This window comes from Pteronotus mesoamericanus, unplaced genomic scaffold (assembly GCF_021234165.1).
Source record: "Pteronotus mesoamericanus isolate MK-2021 breed Mesoamerican mustached bat unplaced genomic scaffold, CSHL_Meso_final contig_130, whole genome shotgun sequence".
Classification (NCBI taxonomy): Eukaryota; Metazoa; Chordata; class Mammalia; order Chiroptera; family Mormoopidae; genus Pteronotus; species Pteronotus mesoamericanus.
In genome coordinates, this window is record NW_026555060.1 from 11,483,482 (window position 1) to 11,508,674 (window position 25,193).

The 25,193-nt window shown below is 35.9% G+C and overlaps 1 long non-coding RNA gene across 1 annotated transcript in view; it reads right to left on the bottom strand.

Annotated features, from left to right (window-relative positions):
- LOC129085818 (uncharacterized) overlaps positions 1-25,193 on the bottom strand; it is a 143,128-nt gene that overhangs the window by 74,410 nt on the left and 43,525 nt on the right. Inside the window, exon 3 of the long non-coding RNA XR_008530758.1 lies at positions 15,861-16,322. This is a non-coding gene — a long non-coding RNA (uncharacterized LOC129085818). The remainder of the gene's footprint in view (positions 1-15,860; positions 16,323-25,193) is intronic.

Here is a 25,193-nt window from a genome sequence, read left to right on the forward strand (position 1 = left end):
TTTCAAGTACTAAGAACCTCTATCATTATGTTCATAGACATTTTGGATTATGTCTTTTTAATGAATTGATTTTTTATCATTATGAGGTATCTCTCAATATTGCTAGTAATATTCCCTGTTTTAAAGCCAATTTTGTTGAATATTAACATAACAGTTCTGATTTTCTTAATGATATATCTCATGATATATTTCTTTTAACCTGTGTGTTCATATTTGAAGAGGGTTTCTTATAGAAAATATGAAGGTGTAGGTCTTGCTTTTTTACCTAGCCTGTATTTTCTGCCATTAAAGTATTTACATTTAATGCATTTAATGCTTTTTTACCTAGCCTGTATTTTCTGCCATTAAAGTATTTACATTTAATGCAATTATTTAATGCATTTAATGATTGATTTTGAATTAAGCACCTTATTTTCTATTTGTCCCAATTTGTTTCCTTTCCTCATTATTTCTTGCTTTTTCTGGGACTGAATATTTTTTAGTATTTCAATTTACCTCCACTACTGGTTTGTTAGACATATCTGCTTCCTGTGTAGTTTTAGTAGTTGCTTGATGTTTAAAATAGAACCCTTCAACTTATCGCAATCTAACTTCTAATAATATCATAGTATTTCACATATAACAAAAAAATTTTACAATGGAATACATCTATTTTCTCCTTCCTGTTTTTTTTGTTTGTTTTCTTTTTTTGTACTACTGTCATCACAAACGAGCTACAACAAGACTCATGTTGGAGAAGCAAGGTGCAGGCACTCTGGTTGACATTCCCAGCTAAGATTAGCTTTTGAGTAATCCTTATTAAAGTACCAGAAATGTGAGTAAAGCTGTTTTGGACCCTCCAAACTAGTTCATTCTCCAGCTGAATACCAACAACTAACCTCAACTGATGCTATGTGGTGAAGAATAAGCACTTGCTATAAGCCCATCCTTTTCTTGACCCACAAACTGTGACCCACACAAGTCCAGGAGGTGCACAGAGTCCCAAGCAAGATGAACCCAAAAAGGCCCACACCAAGACACATCATAATTAAAATGGTAAAGGTTAAAGACAAAGAGAGAATCTTAAAAGCCACAAGAGAAATACTGTGTTTTTAGGTAGTTTGTTAACAAATTATAGAAATATAACAGATTCTGTTACACAGAAGTGGGGTTCTGTAATAAAAATCTTAAAACATGACATTGGCTTTGGGAACAGCTGTTAAACAGAAGCTGCAAGAGCCTCAGGAAGAGCTGAGGAACACTAATAAAAATGTTAACAGGTGGAGAAATGACAACCCCTCTTAAAGAGTGGTGGAAAGTTCACAACATTATTTTTTGCATAACACAGAACAGAGAAAATATGCCCAATACAGTAGCAGGTTGGGCTGAGGAGATTTCTAGATAGAAGGCTGAAAGTGTTACTCTCTCTTAGTCATGTAAGTTAAGGTATGCACAGAGAAAGATGAGCTAACAAAAGAACTGTTTTATGTTCACGCATAATTTTGAAGAAATATAAAAGATCCAGGACTTGCTCTTTTCCAAAAGAAAATTTTCTCATCTCCATTTTCTCCAGATAGAAAAGTAAGAAATAGCTTCAGAGTAAATATCAAGTCTAGGGTTCTACAAGTAAAGCATGGCTTCAGGGTAAAAATCTCTACAGTACATCTATAAAACACTGTGGTGAGACTATAAAATGATTTAAAGCTGTATGTAGTTCAGTTCTAACAATCTTAACAGAGTGCCTCTTAGACTCTTCTTGATAAAACACCTCTAGGAATATTAAGGGCATGCCTTTTGGACTCTCAAATAGAAAAGCTTCTATGAATCTTATAGGTATTGTCTTATAATACCTTGCTTGTCAGTCTGAAGTAGGGAAAAAAAAAAACCTGCCTAAAAAACCCATTTGGTTGTGCTCTCTAACAGAATGGATTATATTTTGATACACAGGAATCTGGCAAAGTTTTTAAAGGAATTATATTAGATTGGACTGAAAGGAGCAAAGAAAGCACAAAAATAAAAGGCTTTTGGCCTTTCAAACTTTTATAAGCAGGAAACGAGGCTGAAAGGATATCCAGTTGTAGACATAAACTTTTTATGAAGAAAAAGGACAACGCAGACTTGATAGGGTGAAGCCAGAAGTAATTAACAATCACTTCCAGGGAGTAAATTTGGCCCAAATAAAGGAACTGACAACATCAGAATTTCAAAATTACTATGGGCCAGTGAAAGCTACATGCCTCCTGTTCCCCATTTTTGCATGGAAGTGATTACAGTTATTCTATGCCTGATTCTTAAATATATGTTGAGAGGAATATATAAATATAACTTGTCTCTTGAGAGGAAGTACACCTGTGGAGTTTCCTGCACATCTGGACCTGCTTTAAATGATAAGGTCCTGAACCTTAACCTTGAGGTTGAAGCCATAGTGGGATGAAAATTTGGGGATTCTCAGAAGGGACCGAGTATATTTTGAATATAGGAGGAATGTAAATCACTTATGTAACCAGAGGATGGACTGTGGTAGACTGAGATGGTCACAAAGTCTCTGATACCTCTTCCATGAATAGGTCATGCCTGTGTCCCTTTTCATTGGAACTGGGTGGGCTCTGGGGCTGCTTTGATCAAAAGAATATAGAAGTGATATGTCACCAGTTTTAGGCCTTAGGACACTAACACCTTCCACTTCCTATCTCTTGGAACATTCTCTCTAGGAGTTCTATACAACAGTATTAGAAGTCTGACTACCCTGAAATCACCATGCTATAAAGATCACGTGAACCTAGTTGTCCACCTCCGTCCAGGCACCATATATATGTGTAAAGATATCTTGTATCCTCCAGGGCAATCCATCCTCCACCAATTAAATACCATCCAGTAACCCCATTCAATGCAACATGAAAAAGGAAAAATCACTCAGTTAAGACTTGCTTTAATTCCCAATCCACAGACTCATACGCTATATAAAACAGTTGCTGTTTTAAATGACTAAGTGTTGGGCAACTTAATATGTAATAATGGATTAATGCAACAATAATTTATCAAATTATCTTTAACCTGATTAAGGGGCCACAATGTCTTGCCAGCACTTTCTACCACCCAAATAGAGGCAGAAACCTTAACCTAGGTATAATTAAGAAGTAATCTGAGTAGTTTATTATAAGGTAAAATTATTTCTTAGAGACAAAATGTCCAACTTTCTGAGAGACATAAAACAAACTACATTTCAAACATAAACTTCAACTAAGTTGTTACAATTAAAACCAATCATTTCCTTCTTACTAAATAAACTTTTGTACATACATAATCAAAACAAAAGATTCATGCTCTCGTTGTACTTTAGTTAGTTCATTTAATAAATGGTTATTTAGATACTTTCTCATGACTGAGACAAGACCAGTACTACAAATATAAAATTAAGACCATTTGTAGTAGTTCAAAGCAGTGATTTTAAAAATAACATGAAGAAACACTGGTTTATTAAGATAAATTATGGCCCTGACCAGTGTGGCTCAGTTGGTTGGGCACTGTTCCACAAAGCAATTGGTCACAGGTTCAATTCCTGGTCAGGGAGCATGCCTGGGTTGTGGGTTTGGTAACAGGTTGGAGCATGTACGAGAAGCAACCGATCAATGTTTCCCTCTCACATTGATGTTTCTCTTCCCCTCTTTCCCCCTCCATTCCCCTCTCTCTAATATATAAAATATTTTTTTAAAGAGATAGTATGAAATACAGAACAGGTAATATTTGTTACTAAAGTGATTATGTATATTCACACATATGTATATGTAATTGTGATGTTTGTGTGTATGCACACTTATCTTTTTTAAATGGAGAAGTGCCTGACACAGTATATTTACAGCAGCATTGTAACAGCTAAAAACTGTAAACAATTTAAATATACACTAATAGGAAAATAGCAAAGAAGGGTCCAGAGAAAAGAGATTTTAATTTTTTTATTCTATACATTCTATACTTGGCATATGAATTCAATTGCTAAAATCTTTACAACAGGCATGTAAAACACTTGTGAAAATTTAAAATTAAAAACATACCATTCCAAGCTAATATCTATGGCCATGTCCTACTGTCTTTAGAGTCTGAATAATCCCCTTGGACTAAGCACTGGAAAACAGCCAAAATTACTTCTCAGGGAGAATCATAACCTATCAGCACATATTTCTTCAGGCTACCTCTATTCAGAGGTGGCAGATAATGTATTCAAATACATTTCCTACTCAGACTCCCCATCTTTTCTAAAAGGATGCCAATCCTATTCCCAACCTAGCTGGCAATTAAAGCAAAAGGGTCCATGTATAACTGTAACTGAGAATAACTACACTCTAGGTACTTGTCAGGGAGTAAAATGCTAGTATTACTGTTACTCAGTTTCACCAAAAGTTTCTGTAGCACTGCTACATACATGCCTACTTAGTCCAGCCACTCATTATTCTAAACCTGAATGTCTGGATTAAGACACACCAACAATCAACAGCATTCTTGGTTTGTCCTTTTACTGCTCTCCTCCCTATTCACCCAGTAGAACTGTGTTTAATAAAGTGCCTTTGATATTAAGCTCCTTGACTATGTTGAAGAAAGTTTAAGAACAGCTCTGGAGAAGAGTCTTTAATTATTTACTATAAGGACACTGTTGAGAGCGTTGAGTATGTTGCACTACAACTAAAAGAACATATTTTTCTATCAATTATAATTATTAGGCTTCTCCTAAAATGCTGATAAATTTTGACCTTGTGAAAACTAGAAAACACAGCTTATCATATGAGAGGTCTCTTTAGAGAGGTTAGACCAAAATTTGTGATCCACCTCAAGAAAAAGAGCTTTTATAAAATGCATTGTGTGTCCTACCCTCAGTCCATTTGTCCCATTTTTATCATCCCTCTTTTTTTAAAAGGTTTATTTTATTCTCCGTAGAGACAGAGGGGAAGGGAGAGAGAGAGAGAGAGAGAGAGAAACATCAATGCAAGGAAAGAACAGTGATCAGCTAGCAGCCTCCTGCAAACACCTCAACCAGGGACCAAGCCTGCAACCCAGGCATATGCCCTAACAAGGAACTGAACTGATGACCTTTCAGTTACAGGATTACACTCCAACTGAGCCAGGTGGCCAGGGCTCCCCCCCTTTTTTTTTAAATTTTCAACTGAGGATATCTTCTTTATTGTTATTGACTTTTAGAGAGAGAGGAAGGGAGAGAGAGAAAGAATGATGTGAGAAAGAAACATTGATTGGTTGCCTCTGTATGTATCCTGCCTGGGAACTGAACCTGCAACGTTTTGGTGTCCTGACCAGGGACTGAACCCACAACCTCCCTTTTTTTTTTTTTTTTAACACTATTGAGTTATAATTTACCTAGCATAGGATTCACCTGTTATAAGTGTACAATTCAATGACGTTTTAGTCAATTTACAGAGGTGTAATCATTACTACAATCCAATTTTAGAACATTCCCATCACTCTCTAATAGTCCCTTGAGTCCATATGCAGTCAATCCCTGCTCCTACCCCCAAACCCCATATGATACGCACTATCTAGACATTTCATATGATTGGGATCATACCATTTATAGTGTTTTGAATTTGGCCCTTTTCACTTAGCATATTTTTGAGGTTCATCCATATTACAACATACATCAGTATTTTCCCTTTTTAAAAATTCTGAATAGCATTTTGATGGACAAACGACATTGTTGTTTGTCCATTTACCAGTAGATAGACATTTAAATTGTTTCTAATTTTTGTCTATTATGAATAAAGCTACTATGAACAATCACAAGTCTTTGTGTGGGTATATGTTGTCATTTCTCTTGGGTATATTCTGAAAGGTGATATTGCTGGGTTAATTTTATGTGTCAACTTGTCTGAACACAGTGCCCAGATATTTAGTCAAACATTATTCTGCAAGAGCATTTTTGGATGAGGCTTCCATTTAAAATGGTGAACTTTGAATACAACAGATTGCCCTCCATAATGTGAGTGGGCCTCATCCAATTAGCTGAAGGCCTGAATGGAACAAAAGGCTGACCTCTCGGAGCAAAAGGGAATTCCCCAGAAGACTGCCTTTGGCCTTCATCTGCAACATCAGCTTTTCCTGGTTTTCCAACAGGCTGGATTTGCACTCAAACTGCAACTCTTTCCTGAGACCCAGCCTACTGGCCTATCCCTCTCGATTTTGGACTCACCAACCTCCACATGAGCCAATTTCTTAAAAAAATCTCTTTCTATATATAAACACATCCTATTGGTTCTGATCCTCTGGAGAACTTGACTTATGCATATGGCCGAAATACTTCCAGGGTGGGTGTACTATCTTACATTCTCACCAATAATGTATGAGAGTTCATGCTTCTCCACATCCTAGACACTAGGTGTTGTCTGCATTTTCAACTACAGGCATTCTAGTGGGTATGAATACCTCCCTTTGTTTTTTTTAATGTACATTTTTCTAATTATGAAAGCTTGTTGAGCACATTTTCATGTGTTTATTCATCCTTTGTATGTCTTTTTGATGAAATGTCTATTTAGTTCTTTTGCTCACTTTTTTTAATTGGGCTGTCTGTCTTATTATCAAGCTATTGGAGTTTCCTATATGTTCTGGATACAGTTCTTTATCAGATATGATTTCCAGATATTTTCTCTGTGGCTTGTCTTTTCTGTTTCTTAACAGTGTCTTCTGAAGCACAAAAGTTTTTTAATTTTAATGAAGTCAAATTTATCTATTTTTTTCTCTTATGTCTAATGCTTTTGGTGTTACATCTAACAACTCTTTACCTAATCCAAGGTCATAAAATTTCTTCTATGCTTTCATTTATATGTTTTATAATTTCATCTCTTACATTTAGGTCCATAGTTAATTTTGAATTTATTTTTGTGCATGGATTTTACAAGGAAGTTCATTTTTTACATATAAATATCCAATTTACCCAGAACCATTAGTTTAAAAGATAATCCTTTCTCTATTGAATAGTCTTAGTAGCTTTGTCAAATAAAGGGATCTTATTGGATCCTTCTCTGCTGTCACCTGAAGTTGGTCACTGGGTATCTGAGTTCTGGGCTTCTTGGGAGGGACCCTGGTGTAGTCCAATGTAAGACACTGCCTGTGACTGGCCCTTGGCAACATGTTTGGAGCTACAAGTGATCCACAGTTTGTAGCTACCTCTGCTGGGCCTAAGTACATGCCAATGAGGGTGCGGGAGCACCAAGTATGGTTGCACACCAAGACTGGCTTTTACCAACACTAGGCCTGTGGGACTACATCAAACTAAAAAGTTTTTGCACACCATCAGCAAAATGAAAAGGCAACATGCTGAATAGGAGAACATATTTATTGATAGATCTGATAAGGGCTTAACATCCAAATTTATAAAGAACTTATAAAACTCAACACTAAGAAAATAAAAAATCCAATTAAAAAATGGGCAGAAGTCCTGAGTAGACACTTCTCCAAAGAGGACATACAGATGGTCAATAGGTATGTGAAAAGATGCTCAACATCACTAATCATCAGAGAAATCAAATAAAATCACAATGAGGTATCACCTCACACCTGTTAGAATGGCTACCATCACAATAAATCAACAAACAAGTGTTGGCAAGGATGTGGAGAAAAGGGAACCCTCCTGCACTGTTGGTGGGAATGCAGACTGGTGCAGCCACTGTGGAAAACGATACGGACTTTTCTCAAAAAACTAAAAATGGACCTGCCTTACGACCCAATGATTCCACTTCTGGGAATGTATCTGAAAAACTCAAAACACTATTTTGAAAGAATATGTGCAACCCTATGTTGTTGTTTTATTTGGAATTTATTGACAGTTGTCAGTATTTGGAAGCAGCCCAAATGTCCATTAGTAGATGAGTGGATAAAAATATCTATGGTACATTTACACAGTGGAAATACTACTTGGCCATAAAAAAGAAGGAAATCTTGCCCTTTGCAATAGCATGGATGGACCTGGAGACTATTATGCTAAGTGGAATAAGCCAGTCAGAGGAAGACAAGTAACATCTGATTCTACTCATATGTGGAATCTAATGAACAAAATGAACTAACAAACAAAATAGAGACAGACTCATATATAGAGAGCAAGCTGATAGCTGTCAGGGGGAAGGTTGGGGGTTGAGGTGGTAGAGGGATTGAGCAAAAAAGAGAGAAAAAAACTCATGGACACCAACAGTAGTGTGGTGATTGCTTGAGGGAGGAGGGGTGAAGTAGGTAAAGGAGGAAATAGGGGGATAAATGGTGTTAGAAGGAGACTTGACTCAGGGCATTGAACACACAATCCACTAGAGATGATGTGTTGTGAAACTGTGTACCTGAAACCTGTATAATTTTGTTAACTAGAGTCACCCCTGATAAAGTCAATAAAAAGGAAAAAAAAAAATCAATGGACCAAAGATGTAAGGGTTTATTTTGGACTCTCCACTCTATTGACCTATATGCTTATCCTTATGCCAATGCCATATTGTCTTGCTTACTGTCCCTTTATAGTGAGTTTTAACAATAGGAAGTAGCAAGGGCCTCCAACTTGTTTATTTTATTCATTTACTTAAATTTTATTTCATATGTGTATTAATGAATATCACCTTAAATTCTAAGACAGATATTAATAAATTCAAAGTGATAAAATATATTTTAAAGATATTAAAATAACATACATCTCTTAAGATTTGAAAGTGACAATCACTAATGTATTCCCCTAGGGATAATTGTGCAATTAAGTCTTTCCCCTGCCCGCACCCTCATCAACAAACATTTATTGAATGCCTATTATATACCAGGCATGGTGCAAAGTTAGATGCTAGAGATACAAAGAAAAATAAGACACAGTTACTCACTTAGCATATAAATGGAAAATGATGGCACAGTGTATTACTAGCAACAATAGAAATATGTACAGTGATAGCAAGGGCAAGGGTAGCAGGGGATATTAAATTTATCTAATCAGATTTATCTTACTTCACATAATAAGCATTTTTCCTGGAAAAAAAGGGTTTAAAATTATTGGAGGGGGTTTCCCCCCACAAAGTGAGTTTTAAAAAACAAGTGAGTCTAGTACTTACAAAAGCTCAGAGTAAGCAGTCCCTTTATAAAACAGAGGTTCTCTCAGCTCGTTAGATCTTCTCATTTGTTCTGTGTTTTTAAGTTTACAAAAGGAATTCACACTAATGGGAGAATTCAAACAAAACAGTAGTCATACTCAAATATAAAGGCTTCATTTTACCTCTAACCCATCCCACTCTCCACCCCCATCCCCAGAGGTAACTTCTGCTACATTTGGTAAACCCTTCATTTTTTTAGAGCTATAGTAGAGGCAGAAACTATGAATTCTTAAAATCTTCAGACATATCTCAAATCCTGTTTCAGATAAGAAATGCCAGCCTCTCTCCCACTAAATGTGACATCAGAACAGCTAGCAAGACTTAAAAATCATTCTTTTGTCCTTCTATATCCAATCTTTTGCCCTAGGAAAGATAGAAATTAAAAGAAAAATGGACATAAGGAACAAACCTAAATAATGTGTGTGTATGTAAATTTTATAGAATTTCAATTCCTGAAACCTGTTCTACAGGAGATTTTTTACATGCCCTGAAAAAAGGAAAGAAAAGAAGAAAGAAGGAAGAGGAAAAGGAAAAAGAAAAGAAGAAGGGAAGAAAAGAGAGAGGAAAGAAGGGAAGAAAGAAAGTCTGGCAGTGGGCATTTCCAAAATCAAATACATGGGAAATGATGGATTAAAAAAATATCAAAAACATTCACTGGGATGTTCTCACCATTCATAAAATTTTTATGAACCACCAAACTTTTAAATCATGGATCACCTACTAATATCTTTAAAGACTATAGATTGTCAAAAAATACATAGTGTGGGAAACAAGCACTGGTTATAGTTTCTCCTCCACTATAACACTGGCAGTAATTCATACAGTTGAACAAATGAGGATCTTTGGAAATATGCATAGGACTCCATAAATTTGCTACTGGCCAAATGACTAAAAAAAGTAAGTCTGCAGGTTGTCTTAAGGTTCTGTCTTTACTATGTTGGGAAAATGGGTTTCCTCTCATTGGTGTATTGTTTTTCCTTTGTACAATAAAAGAATAAAATTAGAGAAAGAAGTTTGGCTCTAAAATTAACTGCAGTTAAGTGTTTGTTTTTAATAATAAGTATATATAACCAAATGGTCACAATGTACATTCTATCCAGTTTTTAATTTGCTTTTCAAAACCAAAAGTTAAAGTATTTAGAAAATTAATACAATTGCTTTATTGTAGGAGAACCTTTAACATGTTAATAAAAAGTTACTGTTAAGTTATATTTATATAGAGTGACTACAGCCACCTCTATCTGTATAAAAAAAATGATAAATTTGGATCTACCTCCCTATATGTTAGACTGTTGGACTTCAAATCAAGATATAACCTAGCACTGTTAAATTTGCCACTGAGATTAGATGGGGCCTTGTTTACCAAAGTGCAGTCATGAATGATGACTTTTCAATATACCTTATTTCTATCTGTTGAAATTTTAATTGGGTGAGAGAAACTTAGAAGGACTTCCTACTAAAGTCGATCTTTAATGGTAACTAAGAAAACTGCAGTATGTCATCGGTGAAAGCTGTTCTGAAATTCTACTTCAGTAAAAAAATAGGGAATAAACATGTCATCAGTGGAGAAAAGTCTCCGTCGCATATTAAGCTTTGTTGTTGTTGTCTCTTCCCTGCTGCTGGCAACAGGAGGTGTGTTAACTATCACCCATATTTATAAACATCAGATAGCCTCACTCTGTCATACCCAGACTCCTACCATTTGCTTCATGCCTAACTCTAGCTTCCTCTATGAAATCTCTCACCACTCTCTAATTCAAGTCACAGTGACTTCTCCCTCCATGAAGCTTCTTGATTCTTGTTCAGGCCTCTCACTTAACACATAACCGGACTTAGTGTATCTTGAAGTTGCTGTTTAACTTGACGAGTGCACATATGCTACTCGTTGAGAGGTGTAGGGGACAGGTGGCAGGACCAAGGTCATATATAATACATCTCTGGAGAACCCACAGTGCCAGGCACAATGCTGTTTACGTTAGCATTCTCTAAGTATTTGTCGACAGATTTGCATTTCTATTCAGTGCTTTATGATGGTCTGAGGAATAATTAATCCCTGGGAGAAAACAAGTACTGGTCCATTATGAAAAAAATAAATGGGCTTATTGGTTTTAGGAAATGTTAACAGACTATAATTTAAGTAATTTATAAGTAAATGTTATTTTTTTTTCCTATGACAGAGTGTCATGGTTAGGCCAGTCAGGTGTAGATCACTTAAGGACTTGGCACAAAATGTTATGAGGGAATTAACTGTTTAATAGCAAAGGACTTTGAACAGTATCTATCATTAGAGACTAATAGGAAGGGTGAGAGTAACATTATCGACATGTACATAAGCACACACGGTATAGGAAACGATTAGAAATCTAAAATGTAATGTGGCAGTCTCATTCATTCATTCATCCATTCGACACACTTACAGAAAACTTACTGTGTGACAGGCCATTTTAGGGGAACCAAAGGGGAATGAGAAATATCAGCCATTCAATGTTGACTCTCTAAGGCAGATCCAAACAGAATCAATCTAAAAAATTTATCTACCCATGTCCATGGAAAACCATAATACTCTTGGTTAAAGTGCATGAAAATACTTTATCTTATTGCCTTAAGCAATGCAAAGTTTTCCTTGGCCTAAACACCAGCAAACTTCAATTATCCTAGAAACTCCTTCAAAGAGACACTGTTTTATTTTGCCCATCTCCAAACTCCTAGGCTCCCATGTTGTTGAAGAAGGATGCAGAAATGTGCTATAAGCAAGACAGGTAAACTTGCCCAGAGCTGTGTCTAAACAAAAGTTCACTACTTGTGATGAGCACAGTGCTGGCACAAGTACTGAGTCCCTATCAATTCATCGGGCAGCTGCTGACACATTCTTATGCGTCACAGGAGCATAACATTTTCCTCTAAAACTTAAGGGAAAAGGCAAAAATAGAAAACCTTTTACCAACCACAAAAATGTATGTTTAAAATACTGTGGAATAAAAAATGAGCTGCGATATACTTTTAAAACCAGAGAAAATAACAAGTATCTCCCTATGCTCAACTACAACCTTCTGAATGGAAACCAAAGCAGAAATGTTGTGGTTTCACCTAAACAGCTTTGTGATGAGGCAACTTAAAATGACCTATCCATTAGGTAAACTAAAAGGAAGACGACAGGGGCAAATCTACCCTTTTCAAATCAGAACCCATTTTTCAAGTGTGTTTTTAGAAGAAAGAATGTAATCTTTAAGAGATCAGTGGGCTTTCATTTAACTAGAAACTGACTAAACCAGAAATCAGTAGTTTTAAAATCTATACAATTTGACAAAAAAACTTGACTATTGAATCTGAATTTTAAAATTAATATGTAACTGCTCTGTTCTTGTTTTAAATCAAAGGGCTTTCTTTTAGTACTGCAAAGGAATGAGCACTTAGTCTATCTCATGGAGGAAGGAGCGGTTTCTAGTCTTAGAAAACAGGAGATCGCCCACATGATCACCTGGGACAAACTTGGCCAGTGCGAGCAGGCTAGAAGGTTATAGGAGCCTGGGAATGTTTAACATCAAGAAAGGAATTACAGCTCAGTAAGATCACAGGGAATTACACAGGAAATGTGAACAGTAACCCTTTCATATCTCCATACCCCTCCCACTGCCTGTGATAAATGGAGTCCTGCTGCCTGCCGTCCAGCTATGCAAATGCACAAGCCAACAGCAGGGGAGAACTGGGAAAAAGGAAAAAATCCATTTTATATACACACAGAGCAACAGCATAAATTCATAATGACATGATAAAATCACGTTGCTCTAGAAAATAGCCTGTAGCCTTTCTTACTGCCACGTGTGCACTGTATCACTGCCTTATCCAACAGAGCCCTAAGTAAAAATTCCAAAGAAACTTGAAGAATCAGGCGGGGGTGGGGGTAGAATAGTTGGCGGAGTCATCTTAAGTAGGAAAACGTGGCTCCTCTGAAGCTGACCAAACAAACAGGTCTCCACCCTGGCTTATGTTTAAACATCTTGTTCCTAGTCAGTCTGGAGGGAAAACATTCTTTCCACAATAAATAATATGCAATCGAATCAGAAATTCTTACTCCAGCTTTGTCCCCTCAGTGCAAAAGTTTCTTCAGTACTTACTGTAAGCCAGAAGCTGAGAGAATTCAACTGATTACAAACTTTTTGTTTTAAGAGTGACTTAGTTATACGAAGTCAAGGCAATTTAAAATATTTCTAGTTGTTCATTTTGAAAGGCTAATGTGACTGTGCAGATCCTATGCTCTTTAGAGACTCCTAGTTGGCATCTCAAGAAAACAAGCTACCTTTACTACAACGGCTTCTGAAAAAGGGAAATGCTCAGTTTCTATAAACAGGTGAGTTTGAGAGAGATTAATTAAAAAAACAAACCAAAAAATCCTTCATGGTCCTCAGATAATAAGGGCATGGGTGGGGTATCACAATAAGATGAATTAAGAGAGTGATTTTTCCAACGGGCTAAGTTTAAAATATGGACTGGAATTTCATAGGTCACTTTGGAACAGGATTTAACTTTTCCCACTGGTATAACATTAGAATAGAGATGGTAGGCCACTAAGAGTAGGTCAAGGAATAAATGAAAGTGAGCACAGATGACAAAGCATACCACCAATAAAAGTGAAAAGGGTAAAATTTTTAGAACTATCCAGAAGCAGAAACAATAAAGCCAAAGGATTTATTTTCCTGCAAAGTGCCTCCTCCAAAGCACACGTATCTTCTTTAAGAAATAGCCTATACCAGTAGTGTTTTTGTACAATAAATGGCACACTCAAATGTCAAATGAGATTTCACTTACACACTTCCTAGTCACCTTAAAGCCAAACAACTGATGTCTAACTTCTGTAGCACTGGCTCACGAGTAGGCAGTCCCATGACTTTGCAACAAGCTAAAGGTGCTGCCCTGACCAGTGTGGCTTAGTTGGTTGAGCGTCATCCAGTGAGGTGAAAGGTCTCTGCTTCGATTCCCTGTCAGGGCACATGACTAGGTTGCAGGTTCAGTGCCCATTCAGGTCACATACAAGAGGCAACAGTCCATGTTTCTCTCACATGTCAATGTTTCTCTCCCTCTTTCTCTTTTCCTTCACCTCTCTTTAAAAATAAATAAATAAAATCTTTAAAGGTGCTATTCTTTCCATGGATTTAGAGTTGCTATAAAATTTACATTAGGAAAACATTAGCACAATGAAAGGGCATAAAAATGATAAACAAACTCCAAATAATAAACCAAATTTCTGATTGGGGTGCCAAGAGAAAATTAATTCCTCATTACAGTGTGGACCCTGAAGTGCAACAAGTGGAAACTCAATGGAAATATCTTCTCAGCTGGAAATGAGAGCTTTCTTTTAGTGCTTCTTAACCATTTTTTACTCCTGTCTTATTCTGTTACACATAAAAGCTTTATACCCTCATTATGTATTATTTGAGATTTCAATTTAAATATTACATGGTCAAAAAGAAACTATAGCAAGATAATTTTTTGTTTTTCCTAACAATGCTCTACAACAAAATTTGTTAGCAAATGCTTCTATAAGTAGACAGATATTAATACTTTACTGTTATTTTGCAGACAAAAAGGTCAAAGATATCTACAAACACTAATGTATTGATGAAAATGAAGTGATAACTGTTGGGACCTTCACCATTATCTCCTCTAATGGAAAATTACTAGAGATGATGTTTTTAGTTCTTACATTAGGCTTGAAGAAATGCTGACTGATACATATTAGGCCTTCAATATTTGTTAAATGATTCAGCAATAAGGCCTCTTTTTTTTATCCTGAAAATAACAGTGCCCTAATATAGAATTCTCTTTCAAATAATAAAGGATAGAAGCAAGCAGTATAAGCCTTCAGTATAGAGACAATAGTAAGAAGACACAAATTGTAGATAACCTTGACAATAATTATGATAATAAAAATGGCAAAAGTATCAGCACATTTGTATGCTACTTTGCAATGTATAAAATATTTTATGTAATTTCAACCCCACAACTTTATAAAGATATTATTTGATTGAAATAGCATCAAGTGGCTTTTTCAAAGTTACCCAGCTAATTAAGCAGCGTAACTGAAATTCAAACCTGACAGCTATCCCATTCATTAAAAGCTCTTAACTTTGTCATGAAATTTTGAAAATATCTTCGTCCAAACTCCAAAATCAGGTATAAATAATAAGCACAACCTTTTTTTCTCTTAACTCACCCAGTATCACTCACTCCCTTTCTACTAATTCCCATAAAAATTCTCAGAATTCCCATCACAGCAGCCTTTACTTCCTCATACCAGTATGACTAAGGGCACAATGAAAAGCACCTTTCAAAAACAAACCTCCCTTCCGCTAGGTCTTATATCCTGTAAGTGTCCCCCCAGACAAGGACATCATTAAAGGCATAAGCTTTGAAAAGCATCAACTACCAAGAAAATGTCAGGCGTTGTCTCTTCTTCATCCAGAATGAGTCAGATATGACACATACACTCCTTCGTTCCTAAAAGGTGAGTAGAAGTCACCCTCTTATTCCCAGCCTTCTGGCTTAGCGAGGATGCTCACTCCAAGGGGCTGGTAGAGAAAGGCTGATGGCACATGAATAACAAAGCTAACAGAACTTAAAGTTATATTCTTATCAATTTTAAAAAATCATTGTTTTATTTTTGAAAATTTATTAAAGGTCGATAAACGAATGGCATTAGCAATTTAATGTAAATGTGAGGTATAACGAAGGTAACATTTTATTCATATGAAATGAATATAGAATACTTACCTCTGTCAACTAAAGGTCACTGCTACCGATCCAACAGGAATCCCCAATCTGGGTTGCGGTAAAAAGGTGAACAATATGCAAACTGGGGAAACGCAGCCTCCGGAGAAAGCCAAAGGTGTGTTCCACAAAGACAAAGGGGAGGACGCTTTTTATAGGGAAGTTCCTACCCTGGTTCAGGATTGGTTCGTTTCTATGCCGATGAGGAATCCAAACAGCATAGTTCCCATTGGTCCAAATACCACTGTCCTGATTGGTCCGCTTTGCGCATTCTGTTTAGTCGTTATGGAACTGCTCTGACTGGTCAGTATAAATGCAAATGAGGTTATAGCGGCAAAGTTCCGAGGGACAGGGCAGGTCTCAGCGTGCTAGTTGAAAGGCGATACCAGGAGCTCCCTCATAAGGGTCACATCAGAGAGCAGGAACACAGTGCAGGCGGCTTGGAAGTTCAGTCTATGGCTTTTCCTGAAATGCAGCATTTGTGAGAGGCCTCTGTTAGTAGTGGCTGCTAGACCATGATTATGATTTTGGGCCTAATTAACCATGAGGAATCCTTCCTAGCAGATATATTCCTCCTCAGGGTTAACACCTCTGAAGCTTATTATGAAGACTATGAAGCTAGATTACATGAAAAATGCTAAACATCTTGCCTAATCCATAATAACTACTCAATAAATACCTGTTGCTATTACCAATTTGATACTCCCATAAATATTATAGTAGTTTCAAAAACAAAACATATAATGAAAGGTCATATTTAAAATGCACCAGAAAACAACACAACCTGTAAATTATCTTAACATATATTCAAAACAAATATCTGTTTTTGTGCATAGAAATACATTCATATAAATATTCAGGAAATGATTTGGAAGAACCGGCAAAATGATGACCTCTGGGAAGGTGGGAGAGTGATTTTTTTAAAAGTATTTTTGTATTCCTTCTGTAAATAAAACAATGTTTTAAAAAAACAACATATTTAGACAAAATATTATCTTAGTTTCTCAATTCCATAGTTGATTTCAGTATTACATGAAAAAGAATACTTTTATTTTTAGTTAATGCGTCCAAATGAGAACTAAAATCTCATTTTCTTGCCCTGGACAGTATGGCTAAAGCATCCTGTAAACCAGAAGGTCTCTGGTTCAATTCCCAGTAAGGGCACATGCCTAGGTTCAAGGTTTGGGCCCCAGTCAGGGCACCTACCAGAGGAAACTAACCAGCCGATGTTTCTCTCGTATATTGATGTTTCTTTATCTCTCTCTCTCTCCCCTTTCCCTTCCCCTCTCTCTAAAATCCATAAGCATGTCCTCTGGTGAGGATAAAAAAGTAAAATCTCATTTTTTTAAATTCAAACTTTATGGTACACATTGCATTCAATAATCTTCCTAATGAGATTCCTAATTGCTATATTAAAAAATTCCTGCTTGTGCAAAAAAAGAAAAGAAAAAAATTTATTTTATTTAGTCTTAAAACCACCCAATGTATTTAATCAAGGTGCAAGGAGGCTTTCAAAGGCCAGGAAGTCATAAATCAAAAAGGCTTTACATGAAAAGATTACTTTTCCTCTTAAATTTTGTATGTGTGTATATTTAATTCACCACATACAGAAAGTTGAATGCTTGATTCTTTTTAAAGCCAAAAGGTTGCCTATTTAAAATCATCCTAACAATTTCAAATGTCTTGAGGGTTTCTTTAATTAAAAATCTTTCCTTCTAGGCTCTTCCTAACTTCTAATTCTTGTCTGTACCATATTGATGCTGGTTTTAAAATTCTAACTTTCCTTCTAGTTTACAACCATAACTTTGACTTTTTCATTTCTTTCTTTTTTCCTTCAGATCAGCTAGATTTGAGCCTATAAATTGTGGGCAAACCAGATTACCAAAGCTCTCATTAACTCCCTGAGAGCAGCAAACAGCGGGCCTCCAGGCATGGAGATAAGCCACATGTACCACAGGCCCAACCAGGCTGGGCCCCAGGAATTTACAAATCCAGCTTATAAATTAAAGGCCTCTAGTGTTATAAAAAGAGAGAGACATTTGAAAGGATGAGAGATAGAGAAAGCATCCTCTCATTGACCAGGAGGACACTGGGCTGAACAGGAAATCCCCACCTCAAAGAGCTACGGGATTCAGCTTTTGATTGTGGGAGGCTGTGCAATCTCTTTGAGATATATTTAAAATTCAACAAAGTTCTTTTCTGTAACTTAATGGAGAAGAGTATCTGATCAAAAGGTATTGCCTAGAATTTCAAATAAAAAATTCTAGTTATACTTTGTAGCTAAGACAGGGCAATTCCAACAATAATTATAATAAAAGACCACTTTATTTCTAGAAAATGAAAAACATGTGTATAGATGCTTTTTTTCACCTAGGTGCTCAGTTATGGACTCATTAATATTAAGCTGCTGTACCTGTAAAAATGTACCATGGTTTTTCCAGCAGACAACTCCCTTAATTCTATAAGTCTTTACTTAGCACAGTAGTTAAGAATGTGCACTTTGGAGCCAAATGCCAGATCTACTACATACTAGTTGTTACTGGTTAAGTAAGTAGACTGCTGTGGGCCTCAGTTTCTTGGCTAATATTAACACCTACTTTATAGTATTACTGCAAAGGTTACATAACTTACTTTGTGTAAAGTGCTAGAACTGTGCCTAACACAGAGAAATGCATTGTAAAATTCTTGGCTGTTATCATCCTTAACATCAGAAATGTACAGCTCTAGGAACAGAACTTTAAGCACTACTTACTACAACCACTGAAGGAACAGGTTCCTTGAGGCTGCTTAGTTCTATCCTTAGGACATATTAAAAAATCACTGCATCACTTTCTGTTGTGCATTCTAATGATTTCATCCTTCCTATAGGTCTCCATGTACTCTGTGCTCCAGTTATCCATTTATTCCTCTCCCTCTGGACTATAAATGACTTGAGAACAGGGCCTGTTTCTTACCTTGTAGTCTCAACATTTAGTGCAAAGTCTTGCATAAAATAGACGCTCTATAAAAAATGAAACAATAAATATTAGCTACTTATCTGACTGCCTCACTCAAGTTAAGCTCCTGAGGACAGAAGCTGATGGATGTATATCTTTGCATCCTTATAGAGGTCTTTTGTAAAGTGGCATGTAAAGCCCATGACCTACATTTTTGTATCCAAGTTTCTAATTTATTTTGAATTTTATTTGAATTTATTCATGATGTTTTATTTACTAAAACAAAATGCACTTTGAAATGTAACAATTCTCCTTTTATTCCCTAAAAGCTCTTAGTAGAGAAGGAAATAAAACTTTTCAATGATATTTTTTCGTCCTTCAAGTGATGACCACAGAGAGAGGCAACCAATGTCTGCTGCCTGACCTCGTCCGTGCTGCCCTGGGTGGAGCCCCTGTCGGGGGCGCATCCCTCAGAACCTTGCCAGAACAAAGCCCTTCCTCAAAAAGAGTCACCTTTGGACTGCTGTACAGATTTCATTCAGTCAGCACTGTTTCCTAACTCTTTCACAATTATAACGTTCATTATTTCAAAATTCTCTCTGCCCACCCAGCTTGTGATCATGCCCAGTTCAGTTTACGACAAACAGCCACCTTGGGCAGCATTCTATTGCTGATCTTGTAAAACATGAATTTGGTGCTGGCAGCCTTTGTACCACTTAGCAGCTCATCAATGAAAGATCTTCTGTGAGACCTCCAGCCTGATATGAGTGCTACCACACAGGGGGCCTACCTCCCAGTACCCTCAATCTCAAGACATGCACATATCCCAATGAAAAGGGTAATAACCTAGTAGGAGTCTAGATAAACGCCTTAGTTTCCTCAGGGGAAAACAGTGATTTAACATTCCTCTGAGTCACTCTATTACCAGATTACTTCCAGGTGTTATAATTGGGCCTCTCCACCACAACATGTTGTCACTTACCTAATATTAGGTCAGAGCATAAATACACAAGTCACATATGATCCCTTCTTTGTATTCTCCTTACTCAACGTAGTAAGATAACTGATTTATTCCTCTTGACTTTATAAGATGAAATAAATCTGACTTCTTTGCTTAATGATATTAAATATAAAAATGCTGTCAAATTGACACTTCCTTGCTATCCCTGGTGCTCTTGGTCGGTCTAGGGAATTTTAAAGTTACAAAGGATCTTAGAGAGTCATCTTTCTCATTTAATATTTCTAGCCTGAGGCCCAGAAAAGTTTTGGGTTTGCCATGGAGAGAGAGAGAGAGAGAGAGAAAGAGAGAGAGAGAACACCAAAGCTAGAACAAAGGTCTTCCTCCTCAGCCCGTGTGCTTTCCACACGCAACACTAAATGAGTGTCTTGCCAAGAACCTCACCCTAACCCATAGTCCTGAAGAGACTGTTCTCTTTCACCTTACTCTCTACGTCTTCGTAGTCCAGCTACATAATTACCTGCCAAAAAAATATGAGGAATACCAGTCTCCCTTCTCTAAGGAGAACTTAGGAACATCACTGTTTTCTTAAAGACATTACTCCTAGCAACTGCTACGGGCTTCTTTCTTTCACACTGTTTCCAAGACAAGATTGAATGTCCTCTAAGATCCTGCTTCTGTGAGTAGTCCTCAGGTATATTCTGATAAAAATGGGGAAACTACATATACAAGCACTCTTACTATAGAGAAAGAATGGGGCCCGATGGCCACATGAGAAAGTCACATGACTTGGAGCATTCAAGGTAAGACTAACAGCACATTAGAGACTCAAAGTAGCAAGAGGACAGCTGTCATTGGTCACTGAACAAACATTAACAATGTGTAAGTTCCATGCCCTGTGTTACTTGACATATCACTGATAGGGACATGTTAGAAAATAAGCTTACTAGTACCTAACGTAATATTCCCCACCCCGCCACCATAAAATCCATTAATCCAAGAATCCCAAACATATTCTGAATCTTACACTTTGCTATAGCAAATACCAAATACAAAATTTCACGTTGTAATTTCAAATTAGACTCTCTCTACTCCTTTTTTCCTGGTCTAATAAGCAGGAAAATGACCTGAAAGTGGCAACAGGGAAAAGGAAAAGTGTGTCTATTTTTAAGACAGAATATGGGAATAGATCAAGAAAATTATGAGAAGTAACGTAATATGACACAAGAGTATATTTTAAATTACTTTCTTAAGGTTTATTTTGATATATACTTGGAAAACAATAATTTATTGAAAGTTGTGACAATCTCAGGTTTTCATAATTTTTATCTCTATATAAAAATTAATAAAAAATACTTTATAAGTCATTTCAAATTACAACTCACTAATAGTCTGAGATAAAAATCTCAGGTTATATTAATGAAAAATAAGAAGCAGGTAAGTAAAACTCCCTATTAAATTTCTTATTTCATACTGAGGGAATACAAAGGATACCGTGTCATTCTTGATGTTAATTACAGCTATTACACAGATTTAAGGTTTCAAAAAACTTAAACTATCCCTAGCAGATTTCAAAGCAGACTATTTACCTTCAGATATACAACAAATTTAAAATATCAATCAAATAATAATTAAAAATAGATTTAAATCAAATAGTAGAAAAACACAATGGAAATAAAAAATTAAAACAGAAAGCTTAAAATAAGATAAATGAAGTAAAACCAATTAAATCAATTTTGACAATAAACATAAATAAATTAAAATATCTGTTAAAAGACAAAGGTTCCCACTAGGTTAAAAAAATTAACTGTTTCACTTTTAGGAAACATTTAAAACAAATGACAAAGAAAGGATAAATATAATAAGAAGTACAGAGATGTATAGGAAAATATAAACTAAGGTAGCAATATTAACGTCAGCTAAAACACAAAGCACCAAGCATAAATTAGAAAGTCATATTATTCTTATAAAATTTATAATCCTCAGTTGAGAATCTGACAGTAAATAATACATTAACATACATACAAACCAAAAACAGACAGAAATATATACAAAAATTAATAGAAAAAACCACTGATTTATATATTTAAGACTTTCATAGAACAAACTAATCATAGAAAAGTTAAACAGAATAAATATTTAGGTATCTTACAAAGAAGACAAATTCTTAATAAAGGCCTATAGAACTGTACCAAAATTAATCACAAAGTAGTCCATAAAGACAGCCTTAAAAATTAGAAAAGCGCAGTACTGTATATCAATTTATCAATTTATTAATAATTAGTATTAGTATATATTAATAACTAGTATGTTTAACCATAACTTGGAAATTGGAAAACTACTCTCATGAATAACTACTGCATTGCCCTAGCCAGTGTGGCTCAACTGGCGGGAGCTTGGTCCTGTAGATCAAAGGCCGCAGGTTTGATTTGTGGTCAGGGCACACACCCAGGTTGTGGGTTAGATCTGCAGTCGGGGCATATTCACGAAGGCAACCAATGATGTTTCCCTCTTACATGGATGTTTCTTTCGCTCTCTCTCTCTCTCTCTCTCTCTCTCCTCCTGCCCCTTCCTTCCTCTTTAAAAACAATGAAAAAAGGTGTACTCAGCCCTAGCCAGCATGGCTCAGTAAATTTAGTGCTGACCTGTGAACCAAAGGATCGCCAGTTCGATTCCCAGTCAAACCACATGTCTAGGTTGCAGGCCAGGTCCCCAGTGGAGGGGTACGTGAGAGGCAACCACACAATGATGTTTCTCTCCCTCTCTTTTTTCCTCCTTTTCCCTCTCTCTAAAAATAAAAAAATACAATCTTATTTTTAAAAAAGTATCCTCAGATGAGGATAAAAAATAAAAATTAAAAAAAACCCTACTGTATCAACAGAACTCTTGTCAAGAATCCTATGCTATTTTAGAAACTGTTAATTGAGAATGCACAGCAAAATACATGGAATATGGCCAAAAAGTACACAGAGAAAAATGTAGAAGTCTTAAATTCTTAAATGCGTTCATTTTTTACTAGGGCATCAACTTTCTGCCATAACGAAGATCCTCAGAAATACAGTAGTAGCTCAAGTTAGAAAACTTTCTTTTTCATGTCACAGTACAGTGTGGCAGGGGACAGTGTGCTTCATAAGATCATTCAGGGACCCCGGCTGGTTCTATCATCCTCCCACAGGGCTTCCCACTCTGGAAGGTGGCTGCTATACCTGATGTAACCTCCAACCAGCAGAAAAGGAAAAAAGAAAGTCGAGGTCAAGTGGCTTGTCTTTCAGGAGGATGTGATCTTATACACATTATCATTTACCTCTCATTAGTCACAAAGCCACACCCTCAAATGAGTATGAAATATAATAATAAAGAAATAACTACTGCCTCAACAGAACTCTTGTCACACAATCCTACGCTATTTTAGAATTGTTAATTGAGAATACACACCAAAATACACTGAATATGGACAAAAAGTACACAGAAAAAAATGTAGAAGTCTTAAATTCTTAAATGTCTTCTTCTCTGCAAAAGAAGCAGAGAAGTAGTGTCTCTGCGGTCATCCATGTATGTGCTCAGGTAAAATCTAGAGCCTCTATTCCTAAAAGAATAGATTCTAAGGAACGTTAGGGTGGCTTCCACACATTCTTTCTAGTTAAAAAAAAAAAAATGAAAAGAACAATAAAACAAAAAGGACTAATTACATGTAATTACTTTTTAGCTGGATTTTTAGTGCCAAAATACTACCAAATATCATTTAAAAAATTAGGAAAGTATATCAGTGAACTCTAAGGATGCATGGGTCCCATTATAATACATCAAATCATAGGCTAGAAAGTACACTGAGAATTCATCTACTGTCTTTACTTTTTAAGGATATTTAATTCATGATCCCTGCATTACTATTTATATTGTGACTGATTTATCTAAATGGATTTTTCAGGTCTACTCAGTTTTAGCCATACACAGAGGTCTTCTAACATTAGACAGAAGTTAATCTTTTACTAGTAAAATAGCTTTCAAAATTTATGGAATTTTTTAAAAAAAAACCAATATTACTGAAGTTGTTCTTATATTGCTGAAATATATTTTATATACAATGAAAAATGTACATTTTAAGTGTACATTTTAAGTTCTGTGACGTTTACAAACACCTATGTCCATATAATTACCACGAAGGTCAGGACACAGAACACACTGATCACACTCAAACACTCCCTTGGGCCCCTTCCAGGTCAATCACGCTCGACTCTCAGCTACAGGCAACATCGTTACTTGTCTGCTCATCATCACTGTAGATTAAATCTGGCTTTTCTAGCATTTCTGATATAATAATGTAGGGCAGTAAATGGAATCAGAGTTTGTGTTCCTTTGTATCTGGATTATTTTATTTACCATGATGTTTTTGAGATTCCTTCGTGTTGCTGTGTGTATCATTACTTTATCCCTTTTTATTGTCAAATAGTTTTCCATAGTATGGACATACCACCATGTGTTTATCCATTCATTAATTGATGGACACTAAAAATGTTTCCAGCTTGGGGCTATTATGAATAAAGTCACTATGAACATTCAAATACAAATGCATCTGTGAACATGTTTCCATTCCTCTTGGGTAAATACTTAGAAGTAAAATTGTGTCTTACAGTAGTGTTTAACTTTTTAACACACTGTCTTTGTTTTCTAAAGTAGTTTTATGATTTTATTTTCTCACCAGCAACATATGAAAGTCCCAATTGGTCTACATTTCACCTAACACTTGTTCTTTTTTTAATTTTTAATTTTTAGCTATTTCAATGATATGCAATGGTATCTTGTATTGATTTGCATTTTTCTGATGTCTAATGGCGTTAAATCCCTTGCCCTGTGCTGCACTGCCCATTCGTGATTTTCTTGTGTCATTTATTTAACTGGGTTATCTTATTATTAATGAGCTGTAAGAGATCTTTATATATTCTGGCCACAAGTCATTTGTCAGATATATGTATTGAGAATATGCTGTCTCTGTTTAAAGACTGCCTTTTCATTTTCTTAACGATGTCTTTTGATGAATAGAAGTTTTAAATTTTGATGGAGTCCCATTTGTCAATTTTTTCTTTTATGGCTCAGACTTTTTGCGGTCCTAAAAAATCTTTGCCTATCCCAAATTGATAAATATTTTCCCCTGTGATTTTTTTCTTAAAGTTTCTTTCGTTTTTTGCTTAAAGTTTTACAGATCTAGTCTAATTAGAAGCATGACTCTTTTCCAATTATTTTGTATATAGAAGAGGTAAGCATTGTGGTTACCTTTTTTAAAAACATTTGGATATCCAGGTGTTCTAATATCATTTGTTGAAAAGACTATCCTTTCTTCATTGAATTATCTTGGCAAGGTTGTAAAAATGAATTGACCATCTATAATGAGTGGGTCTATTACTGGATTCTGTATTCTATTCCACTGAAATGTATGTCTTCCTT